Below are 12,200 nucleotides of genomic sequence, written 5' to 3'. Positions count from 1 at the left end.
GTATGTATAAAAGATAAGGACTCCATTTTATCTCAACCACAATACCATTATCATATTTAAAATAACAGTTTCTTGGGGCTGGCCCCGTGGCTGAGTGGTTAAGTCCGCGCGCTCTGCTGCAGGTGGCCCAGTGTTTCATTGGTTCGAATCCTGGGCACAGACACGGCACTGCTCATCAAACCACGCTGAGGCAGCGTCCCACATGCCACAACTAGAAGGACCCACAATGAAGAATGTACAACCATGTACCGGGGGGCTTTGGGGAGAAAAAGGAAAAAATAAAATCTTTTTTTAAAAAAAAGATTAATCAAGAATTTTAGGTGTGACCAGCTTGATCTAGCCGTTAGTATAAAGTTCCCTATCAGCCTTTCACCTCACGGTTCTAGCAGCCATTGATGATCATTGCCTAGATCCATTTTTTTCATTAGGGCTCCAAAATGGTGATAATCTAATTCTACCATTCCTTTGTTTATTAGCTGGAATACTTCTATAAAGAAGAATTTTCTCACATCTATATGGTTACTCTGAAGTACTGTTTGTTCTAGAAAGGTAAGATAAATTATTGGTTCTTTCTCTACCAGGTTTCAGAATAATGAGTTGGTTGCCTATCCTCCAAAATAATTAATGAGGGTTTTTTAAAATATAAAATTTAACAGAGAAACCTCCTTTAAATTAACTCTCCAGTCTTTGGCTCTAGTAGTCTTTGATAACTTCCTTCTTCTCTGGTACAACAAAATGTCCCAGACTCATCTTTCGAGTTTCCTGCCCCAGACCTGGTTCGTTTTAGTGGGGAATGGTATTTCAAGACTGAAAGCTGGGCACTAGGGTTGGTCATTATTTCCCGGCCTTTTTAGTGGACAGAGGTATGAAACACATTTTTAAAGAGAAAAATACATCAAGAGTTAATAATGATTTTCAATTTATTTCAAGCCTAGGATTATAGGGTTTTTGCTTAACTTTGTTGATTTTATATTTGTATCTCTTTTCTCGTACACTGAAAATTTTGATTCCCAGTGACAGTATAATTATTTATTTACCTTATTGTGACATAATATAATACATATTATATATATATATATATTTACTAACTATGATTGCTGAAAACACAGATTCTGTGATTACTGATATATAGATTCCTTTGCTGCTCCTTTTGTTCTTAGCATACACTCCACTAGGGATGTGGGGTCATATTTCGAGGCACAGGAAATAAAACCCTCTCTGTGGAGCGCAATCACCAATTCGTTTGTTTCATTTTGCTTCTTTGTAAGGATTGATTCTTTTTTTCCCATTTTGACTTAATTTTTTGTAATTATGTGATTTTATGTAAATAATATTTACATAATTATAGAGTTGAAACTGTGAAAACTGCTACATTAGAAGTCTAGCTTCCATTCCTAGGCTCTCCACCCTATTCCCACCCTCCCCCTGGAGGTAGGAGGTAACCATTTTAATCAAAAATGGAGGTAACCATTTTTATTGTTTTTTGGTTTATCTTTCTTCTCTTTCTCTCTCTCTCCTTTCTTTCCTTCCTTTTTTAAAGAAATATAAGCACATTTGTGTGTGTGTGTATTTATTTATATTCGTATTCCCCTGCCTTTTCTTGAAAGAAATATTACACACCACACACATGGTTCTTCATCTTTTTTTTTTTTTTTTTTACTTACCTATGTATCCTGGTGGTCACTCCCAGAGTATATAAAAGAGATCTTGCTTATTCCTTTTTTTTTTTATTCTTCTCCCCAAGCCCCACAGTGCATAGTTGTAGATTCTAGTTGTGAGTGCCTCTGGTTGTGTAATGTGGGACGCCACCTCAGCATGGCTAATGAGCAGTGCCATGTCTACACCCAGGATTTGAACTGGCGAAATCCTGGGCCGCCGAAGCAGGACATGCGAGCTTAACCAGGTGGCCACGGGCTCGGCCCCTTCCTTATTCTTTTTAACAGCTCCGTAGAACTCCATTGTGTAAAAGTACACAATAGTTGTTCAACTATTCCCCAACTCATAGACATTGGGTTGTTTCTGGTCTTGCTATTATAGATGGTGTTGCATTGAAGAACAATGTGTATATATAATTTTGTATTTCTGCCAAACTATTATTAGGATAGATCCCTAGAAGTAGGATTGCTGAATTAATAGTAAATACCTTTGTAAATTTCATACATACTGCCAAATTCTCCTCCATAGAGGAGTACCATTTGGCCTTCCCATTGGAAGTGCATGAAAGTGCCTCTTTCCTCACAGCCTCAGAAACAGAGTACATCATCATACTTGGATTTTTACCAATTTTATAGCAAGGAAAATAGTCTCACTATGATTTCAATTTGCATCTCTTTTAATGTGAATGAGGTTGTGAACTGTTGGCTCATATGTATTGACCATTTTCTATAAGACTTTTATGTGATACAAAATTTTCTTTTTAAAGATTTTTATGTAGTCAAATTTGCCAGTGTTTTATTACTTCTGGATTTTTTTTTTTAAGATTTAATTTTTCCTTCTTCTCCCCAAAGCCCCCCAGGTACATAGTTGTATATGTTTTAGTTGTGCATCCTTCTAGTTGTGGTACATGGTACGCTGCCTCAGCATGGCCTGACAAGCAGTGCTAGGTCCGCGCCCAGGATTCAAACCAGTGAAACCCTGGGCCGCCAAAGCAGAGCATGCGAACTTAACTACTCAGCCACAGGGCCAGCCCCACTTCTGGATTTTTTTTTTAATTAATTATTTATTTATTTTTTATTAAGATTATGATAGTTTACAACCTTGTGAAATTTCAGTTGTACATTATTGTTAGTCATGTTGTAGGTACACCACTTCACCCTTTGTGCCCTCCCCCCACCCCTCCCTTTCCCCTGGTGCCCACCGATCAGTTCTCTTTGTCTATATGTTAACTTCCACCTATGAGTGGAGTCATACAGAGTCCATCTTTCTCTGTCTGGCTTATTTCACTTAACATAATACCCTCAAGGTCCATCCATGTTGTTGTGAATGGGACGATTTTGTCCTTTTTTTATGGCTGAGTAGTATTCCATTGTATATATATACTATATCTTCTTTATCCAATCATCACTTGTTGGGTACTTAGGTTGGTTCCACATCTTGGCTATTGTAAATAATGCTGCGATGAACATAGGGGTGCATGGGACTCTTGGGATTGCTGATTTCAGGTTCTTAGGATAGATACCCAGTAATGGGATGGCTGGATCATAAGGTATTTCTATTTTTAACTTTTTGAGAAATCTCCATACTGTTTTCCATAGTGGCTGCACCAGTTTGCATTCCCACCAACAGTGTATGAGGGTTCCTTTTTCTCCACAACCTCTCCAACATTTGCCACTCTTGGTTTTGAATATTTTTGCCATTCTAACAGATGTAAGGTGATATCTTAGTGCAGTTTTGATTTGCATTTCCCTGATGATTAGTGGTGATGAACATCTTTTCATGTGTCTATTGGCCATCCTTGTGTCTTCTTTGGAGAAATGTCTGTTCATGTCCCCTGCCCATTTTTTGATCAGGTTGTTTGATTTTTTGTTGTTGAGCTGTGTGAGTTCTTTATATATTATGGAGATTAACCCTTTGTCGGATAAATAGCTTGTAAATATTTTTTCCCAATTAGTGGGCTGTTTTTTTGTTTCAATCCTGTTTTCCCTTGCCTTGAAGAAGCTCTTTTTTGATGAGGTCCCATTTGTTTATTCTTTCTATTGTTTCCCTTGTCTGAGAAGACATGGTGTCTGAAAGATCTTTTTAATACTGATGTCAAAGAGTGTACTGCCTACATTTTCCTCTAGAAGCCTTATGGTTTCAGATCTTACATTTAGGTCTTTGATCCATTTAGAGTTTATTTTAGTGAATGGTGAAAAAGAATGGTCAATTTTCATTCTTTTACATGTGGCTTTGCAGTTTTCCCAGCACCATTTGTTGAAAAGACTTTCTTTTCTCCATTGTATGCCCTCAGCTCCTTTGTCAAAGATTAGCTGTCCATAGATGTGTGGTTTTATTTCTGGGCTTTCAATTCTGTTCCACTGATCTGTGCACCTGTTTTTGTATCAGTACCATGCTGTTTTGATTACTGTAGCTTTGTAGTATGTTTTGAAGTCAGGGATTGTGATGCCTCCAACTGTGTTCCTCTTTCTCAGGATTGCTTTAGCAACTCGGGGTCTTTTGTTGCCCCATATGAATTTTAGGATTCTTTGTTCAATTTCTGTAAAGAATGTCATTGGGATTCTGATTGGGATAGTGTTGAATCTGTAGATTGCTTTAGGTAGTATGCACAACCACTTCTGGATTTTTGAGTCAAAGTTTTCCTCACTTCTAGTCTACAGAGGAATTTACCAGTGTTTTCCCTCAGGGCTTTTATGGTTTCATTTTTATATTATTTCTGATCCATTTGGAATATTTTCTAGTGTATGGTGAAAGGACTAAATCCAATCTTATCTTTTTTCATATAGCTATTCAGTTATCCCAACTCTACTTTTTTTTTTTTCCTAAATATTGACACCTGAACTAACATCTGTTGCCAATCTTTTCTTCTTCTTCCTCTTCTTCTTCTTCTTCTTCTTCTTCTTCTTCTTCTTCTTCTTCTTCTTCTTCCTCTTCCTCTTCCTCTTCTTCTTCTTCTTCTTCTCCCCAAAGTCCCCCCCACCCCCCAGTACATAGTTGTATATTGTAGTTGTGGTCCTTCTGGTTGTGCTCTGTGGGACGCCACCTCAGTATGGCTTGATGAGCAGTGCTAGGTCTGCACCCAGGATCCAAACCGGTGATACCCTGGGCTGCCGAAGTGGAGCATGTGAACTTAACCACTTGGCCATGGGGCTGGCCCTCCAACTCTACTTCTTAAAATGTCTATCTCTTCCCAATGTATTTGAGATGCTACCTTTATATTTATACATACTATATTTCCCTTTTCAGTTAGATCTATTGCCCTATTCTGTTCTACTGGTTTGACTAATCACGTGCCAATATAAAACAGTAAAATTATAGAAGCTTTATGTTTTAACACCTAGTGCGGCTAGCCTCCCTTTTTTTTTTCTCCTCCTCTTTCTTCTTTTTCCATTTCAGGATTTTCCTGGCTGGTGTCGTGTTTTTGTTTTTCCAAACAAATTTTATAATCAATTTTCTACCTGCAAAAAAGACCTGATGACATTTTTATTGGAATCATTTCAAAGTTAGAAATTAACCTAGAGAGATTTAACATCTTTATGATGTCGAATCTTCTATCAAAGAACGTGATATATCTTTCTCATTGTTCAGGAATGGTTTATGGTTTTTCTCACATAGCTTTTGGGGAGATCTTGTTAAGTTTTTGCCTAGGGTTTTTTTTTTCCAGCTTTATTGAGGTATAATTGACAAATAAAATTGTAAGATAAAGTGTACATTGCAATGATTTGATATGCATATACGTTGTGAAAGAATTCCCCCAAGTAGTTAATTATCACACCCATCAACTCACATATTATTTATTTACCTACTTATTTATTGGGTGAAACCATTTAAGTTCTACTCTCTTAGCAAATTTCGATTATACAATACAGTGTTACCAACTATACTCACCATGTTATACATTAGATCCTCAGACCTTATTTGTCTTATAGCTGAAAGTTTGTACTCTTTTACGAACTTCTCCCTATTTCCCCCACCTTCCAGCCCCTGGCAACTGCTTTTCTACTCTCTGTTTCTATGAGTTTAACCTTTTTTTTAAGATTCCACACATAAGTGATACTATGCAGTATTTAGTATTTGTTTTTCTCTGTCTGCCTTATTTCACTTGGCATAATGTCAAGGTCCGTACATGTTGTCACAAATGGCAGGATTTCCTTCTTTCTCATGGCTGAATAATATATATATGAATATTATTGTATGTGTGTGTATGTATGTATGTATATATATACATATGTATATCACAGCTTCTTTATCTATTCATCCATTGAGACACTTAGGTTGTTTCTATACCTTGGCTATTGTGAATAATGCTGCAATGAATATGAGAGTGCAGATATCTCTTTGATATCCTATTTTTATTTCCTTTTGCTATATACCCAGAAGTGGGATTGCTGAATCATATGGTAGTTATATTTTTAATTTTTTGAGGAACCTCTATGCTGTTTTCCATAGTGGTTGCACCAATTTGCATTACCACCAAGAATGAACAAGAGTTCCCTTTTATCCACATCATCACCAATATTTTTGTCATTTTGATGTTAGCCATCCTGAGAAGTGTGAGATGATATCTCATTGTGGTTTTGATTTGCATTTCCCTGATGGTTAGTGATCTTGAGCACCTTTTTTATGTACCTGTTGGCCATTTGAGTCTTCTTCAGAAAAATGTGCATTCAGTTCCTCAGCCCATTTTTTTAATCCAGTTGTTTTTTTGCTATTGAGTTATATAAGTTCTTTATATATTTTAGATATTAAACCTTTACCGAATGTATGATTTGCAAATATTTTCTTCCATCCCATAGGCTGGTTTTCATTTTGTTGATGGTTTCCTTTGCTATGCAGAAGCATTTCAGTTTGATGTAGTTTCGCTTGCTTATTTTTGCCCCTGATCTGCGTGTCTGTTTTTATGCCAAAATTGTACTGTTTTTATTTCTATAGCTTTGTAATATAGTTTGAAATCAGGAAGTATAGGGGCCGGCCCTGTGGCCAAGTGGTTAAGTTCTCGCGCTCTGCTTTGGCGACCCAGGGTTTCACCGGTTCGGATCCTGGGTGCAGACATGGCACCACTCATCAGGCCATGCTGAAGCGGCATCCCACATGCCACAACTAGAAAGACCCACAACTAAAAAAATATACAAGTATCTACTGGGGGGATTTGGGGAGAAAAAGCAAAAAAAAAAAAAAAAAAAGATGCCTCCAGCTTTGTTCTTCTTTCTCAAGATTGCTTTGGATATTTGGAGTCTTTTGTAGTCCCATTCAAATTTTAGTATTGTTTTTTCTATTTCTGTGAAAAATGACATTGAAATTTTGATAGAGATTGTGTTGAATCTGTAGATTGCTTAGATCATATGGACATTTTAACAATATTAATTCTTCCAATCCATTAGCATGGAATATCTTTCCATTTATTTGTGTCTTCTTTCATCAATGTCTTATAGCTTTCAGTGTACAGATCTTTCACCTCCTTGCTTAAATTTATTCCTCGGTATTCTTTTTGATATAATCGTAAATGAGATTGTTTTCTTTATTTCTTTGTTAGTGTACAGAAATGCAACTGATTTTTGTATATTGATTTTGTATCATGCAACTTTACTAAATCCTTATTAATTCTAATAGTTTTTTGGTGAAGTCTTTAGAGTTTTCTATATATAATATCATATCATCTGCAAATGGAAACAGTTTTACTTCTTCTTTCCAATTTGGCTGCCTTTTATTTCTTTTTCTTGCTCTGACCAGGACTCCCAGGACTATTTTGAATAAAAGTGGTGAGAGTGAGTATCCTTGTCTTATTCCTGATCTTAGAGAAAAAGCCTTCAGCTTGTCACCATTGAGTATGACATTAACTGTGGGCTTGTCTTGTATGGCCTTTATTGTGTTGAGGTACATTCCCTACATACCTAGTTTGTTCAGAGTTTTTATCATGAATGGATGTTGAATTTTGTCAAATGCTTTTTCTGTATCTATTGAGATGATCATATGATTTTTGTCCTTCATTTTGTTAATGCTGTGTATCTCTTTTATTGATTCACACATGTTGAACCATCTTGCATCCCTGGAATAAATCCCACTTGATCATAGTGTAAGATACTTTTAGCATACTGTTGAATTTGGTTTGCTAATATTTTGTTGAAGATTTTTGCATCTATGTTCATCACGGATATTGGCCTGATGGTTTTGATATTGGCCTAATTTCCTTTTCTTGTAGTGTTCTTGTATCAGAGTAATGCTGGCATCATAAAATGAGTTTGGAAGTATTCCTTTATCTCCTATTTTTTGCAAGAGTTTGAGAAGGATTGGTATTAATTCTTTTTAAAATGTTTCATAGAATTCACCAGTAAAGCCATCTGGTCCTGGGCTTTTCTTTCTTGGGAGGTTTTTTATTATTGATTCAATCTCCTTATTAGTAATTGGTCTGTTCAGATTTCTGTTTCTTCGTGATTCAGTCTTCCTCAAAAAAAAAGAAAGAAAGAAAGAAAAAGGTTGGCTTCTTTCACTTAGTAAAATGCATTTAAGTTTCCTCCATGTCTTTTCATAGCTTGGTAGCTCATTTCTATCAGTGGAATTATTGATATTCCATTTCCTGCATGTACCACACTTTGTTTATTTATTTATTTATTTATTTATTTAAGGAAGATTAGCCTTGAGCTAACATCTGCTGCCAATCCTCCTCTTTTTGCTGCGGAAGATTGGCCCTGAGCTAACATCCATGCCCATCTTCCTCTACTTTATATGTGGGACACCTGCCACAGAATGACTTGCCAAGCAGTGCCATGTCTGTACCTGGCACCCAAACCGGCAAACCCTGGGCCGCTGAAGCAGTATCATTCATCTACTGAAGAGGACGTCTTGGTTGCTTCCAAGTTCTGGCAATTATGAATAAAGCTGCTATAAATATCCATGTGCAGGTTTTTATGTGGATGTAAGCTTTCATCTCCTTCGGGCAAATATCAAATAGCGTGATTGCTAGAACATATGGTAAGGGTATGTTTAGTTTTATAAGAAACTACCAAGCATCTACCAAAGTGGCTGTACCATTTAACATTCCCATCAGCAGTGAATGAGAGTTCCTGTTTCTCCATCCTCACCAGCATTTGTGTTGTCAGTGTTCTGGACTTTGGCTATTCTAACAGGTGTATAGGGGTATCTCATTGTTGTTTTAATTTACATTTCCTTAATGACATATAATGTTGAGCATCTTTTCATATGCTTATTTGCCGTCTGTATATCTTCTTTGGTGACATGTCTGTTCAGATCTTTGGCTTGCTTTTTAATCAAGTTGTGTGTTTTCTTATTGTTGAGTTTTAAGAGTTCTGTATATATTTTGGATACCAGTCCTTTTTCAAATGTCTTTTGCAGATATTTTCTCCCAGTCTGTGCCTTGTCATCTCATTTTCTTGACAGTGTTTTTCATAGAGCAGAAGTTTTTAATTTTAATGAAGTCCAGCTTATCAATTCTTTTGTTAATGGATTGTGTCTTTGGTATTGTATTTAAAAAGTCATTGCCAAACTCAGGGTCATCTACATTTTCTCCTGTATTATTTTCTTTTTTTTTTAAGATTTTATTTTTTTTTTCCTTTTTCTCCCCAAAGCCCCCCGGTACATAGTTGTATATTCTTCATTGTGGGTCCTTCTAGTTGTGGCATGTGGGATGCTGCCTTAGCGTGGTTTGATGAACAGTGCCCTGTCCGCGCCCAGGATTTGAACCAACGAAACACTGGGCTGCCTGCAGTGGAGCGTGCAAACTTAACCACTCGGCCATGGGGCCAGCCCTCTCCTATATTATTTTCTAAGAGTTTTTATAGCTTTGCATTTTACGTTTAGGTCTATGATCCGTTTTGAGTTAATATTTATGAAAGCTGTAAGGTCTGTATCTAGATTCATTTTTTTGCATGTGGATGTCCATTTATTCCGGCATATTTGTTGAAAAGATTATCTTTTCTCCTTATTATTGACTCTACTCCTTTGTCAAAGATTAGTTGACTGTATTTGAGTGAGCCTATTTCTGGGCACTCTATTCTGTTCCATTGATCTATTAGTCTATTCTTTTGCCAGTACCACACTGGTTTGATTTGTGTAGCTTTATAATAAGTCTTGAAGCTGGGTAGTGTCAGTCCTCTGACTTTGTTGTTCTCATTCAATATTGTATTGGCTTTTCTGTATCTTTTGCCTCTCCATATAAACTTTAGAATCAGTTTGTCGATATCCACAAAATAACTTACTGGAATTTTTATTGAGATTGAATTGAATCTATAGATCAAGTTGGAAAGAACTGACATTTTTACAATATTGAGTCTTCCTATCCATGAACATGAATATCTCTCCATTTATTTAGTTCTTCTTTGATATCTTTCATCAAAATTTTACAGTTTTCTTCATACAGATCCCATACATATTTTCTTAGGTTTATACTTAAGTATTTCTTTTTTGAGGGGTTTGTTAATGTAAATGGTATGGTGTTTTTTTGGTTTATTTGTTTGTTTTTTCTGAGGAAGATTTGCCCTGAGCTGACATCCATGCCATCTTCCCCTATTTTTATGTGGGTTGCTGCCACAGCATGGCCACCACTGAGTGGTGTAGGTCCACACCTGGGAACCAAATCCAGGCCACCAAAGTGGAGTGCACTGAACTTAACCACCATGCCACAGGGCCAGCCCTAATACTGTGTTTTTAGTTTCAAATTCTGTGTGTTTATTGCTGGTGTGTAGGAAAGAGATTGACTTTTGTATATTAATCTTTATCCTGCAATGTTGTCATAATCACTTATTAGTTCCAGGAGCTTATCAATTTTTTCATATTTTCTACATAGACATGTCATCTGTGAACAAAGATACTTTTATTTCTTCTTTTCTAATCTGTGTATCTTTTATTTCCTTTTCTTGTTTTATTTCATTAGCTAGGACCTCCAGTATGATGTTGTGGTGAGAGGAGAGGGGACATTCTTGCTTTGTTCCTGATCTTAGTGGGAAAGCTTGTAGTTTCTCACCATTAAGTATGATAGTTTTTGGGGTTTTTGTAGATGTTTTCTATGAAGTTGAGGAAGTTTCCCTCTATTTCCTACTTTGCTTAGAGTTTTTATCATGAATGGGTATTGGAGTTTATCAAGTGCTTTTTTGGTATCTATTGATATGATCATATGATTTTCTTCTTTGGTCTGTTGATGTGATGGACTACATTAATTGATTTTCAAATGTTGAACTAGCCTTGCATGCCTAGAATAAATCCCATTTGCTTGTTGTGTATAATTATTTCTATATATTACTGGATTCAATTTTCTAATATTTTTTTGAGGACTTTGCATCTATGTTCATCAGAGATATTGGTCTATGGTTTCCTTTTTTTGTAGTGTCTTTGTCTGGTTTTGGTATTAGGGTAATGCTGGCCTCATAGAATGAGTTAGAAGTATTCCCTCTGCTTCTGTCTTTTGGAAGAGATTGTAGAGAACTGGTATAATTTCTTCCTTAAATGTTTGATAGAATTCACCTGTGAACCCATCTAGATAATATCGCCAGTTTTTAAAATGAATTTTCTTCAGTTTTCATCTCAATGTGGTATTTTACTAATTTATTTGCATCACGGGAAAGTAATATTACATTGAAGTTCTTTGAAGATAGTCTACAAAGAAAAAATTATATAAACTGTGTTCAGTAGAATTGAAACAAAGTAATTAACTGTGGTATTTAGCCCCAACCCTGCACCAACTTTATTCTCAGCTAGGGTGAATGTGAGAGACTTAATGTGTTACAAATGAGAGTCCTTTGAACAGAGAGTAGATGAATGTGGAAAGCCCTAGGAGACCATGGATTTGTTTGAAAATGGTTAAGCCATAGTCTCTCAGAAAGTAATTAAGAAGCATCTAGTAAGTGCCAGTATCCATATCCAGGCACAGACTATTCATGATCTTGAATCCCTGACCCTACCCTTAAAGGTAGGTGTTATCTTCATTTAATGAGGAAACTGAGATTCAAGGAAGTTAACAAATGTATCCAAGTTCACACAGTTTATAAATACAAGAATCAGGATCTGAACCTTGATCTGGTTCCTCTAAAGCCATCCCCTTTCAAGTCATTACCTTGTTGCTCATAAAGGGAGAGATACAGAGCTCCTTGGTTCTAGAAAGTACCTAACACAGAACCAGTGTTGAGAAACAAGAGCATGGTGTGCTTGAAACAGCATGGACTTTGGTACTGGACTGATCTAGCATGGAACCTACTTACCTCTAATTATTGGAGAGAGCTTGAACTAATTATTTAGCCCATATGAGTCTTCACAAACTTCTAAATGGGGATAACAAGACTTGCCTCACAAAATCATTAAGCTTGTATCCTGCAACATGTTTAGCACTGTGCCTGGCACATAGTAGGGGTTGTACAAATGGTAGCGCCTTTAGCCCCTTGATCCTATGGTCTGTACTTAACATTCTTGCCAAACGAGTGGGTATAAACACTCAAATGCATCTATTTTTCCAGAAAATTAGACAACTTCAATATAACAGATTTCTCTAAATAAGGTTAAATTATATAAAAAGTATACTAAAATGTCAGTATTTGTTC

At 36.3% G+C, this 12,200-nt stretch overlaps 1 protein-coding gene across 8 annotated transcripts in view; it reads left to right on the top strand.

Annotated features, from left to right (window-relative positions):
• The window catches only part of IHO1 (interactor of HORMAD1 1), a 39,070-nt gene that overhangs the window by 1,993 nt on the left and 24,877 nt on the right, over positions 1 to 12,200 (top strand). For all 8 annotated transcript variants that reach the window (XM_001494366.7, XM_023620440.2, XM_070237619.1 and 5 more), the window contains one exon: positions 477 to 549. The gene's annotated coding sequence lies outside the window, so the exon portion shown is untranslated. The remainder of the gene's footprint in view (positions 1 to 476; positions 550 to 12,200) is intronic.

This window comes from Equus caballus, chromosome 16 (assembly GCF_041296265.1).
Source record: "Equus caballus isolate H_3958 breed thoroughbred chromosome 16, TB-T2T, whole genome shotgun sequence".
NCBI classification, from domain to species: Eukaryota; Metazoa; Chordata; class Mammalia; order Perissodactyla; family Equidae; genus Equus; species Equus caballus.
This window is presented reverse-complemented; position numbering and strand designations above follow the sequence as displayed.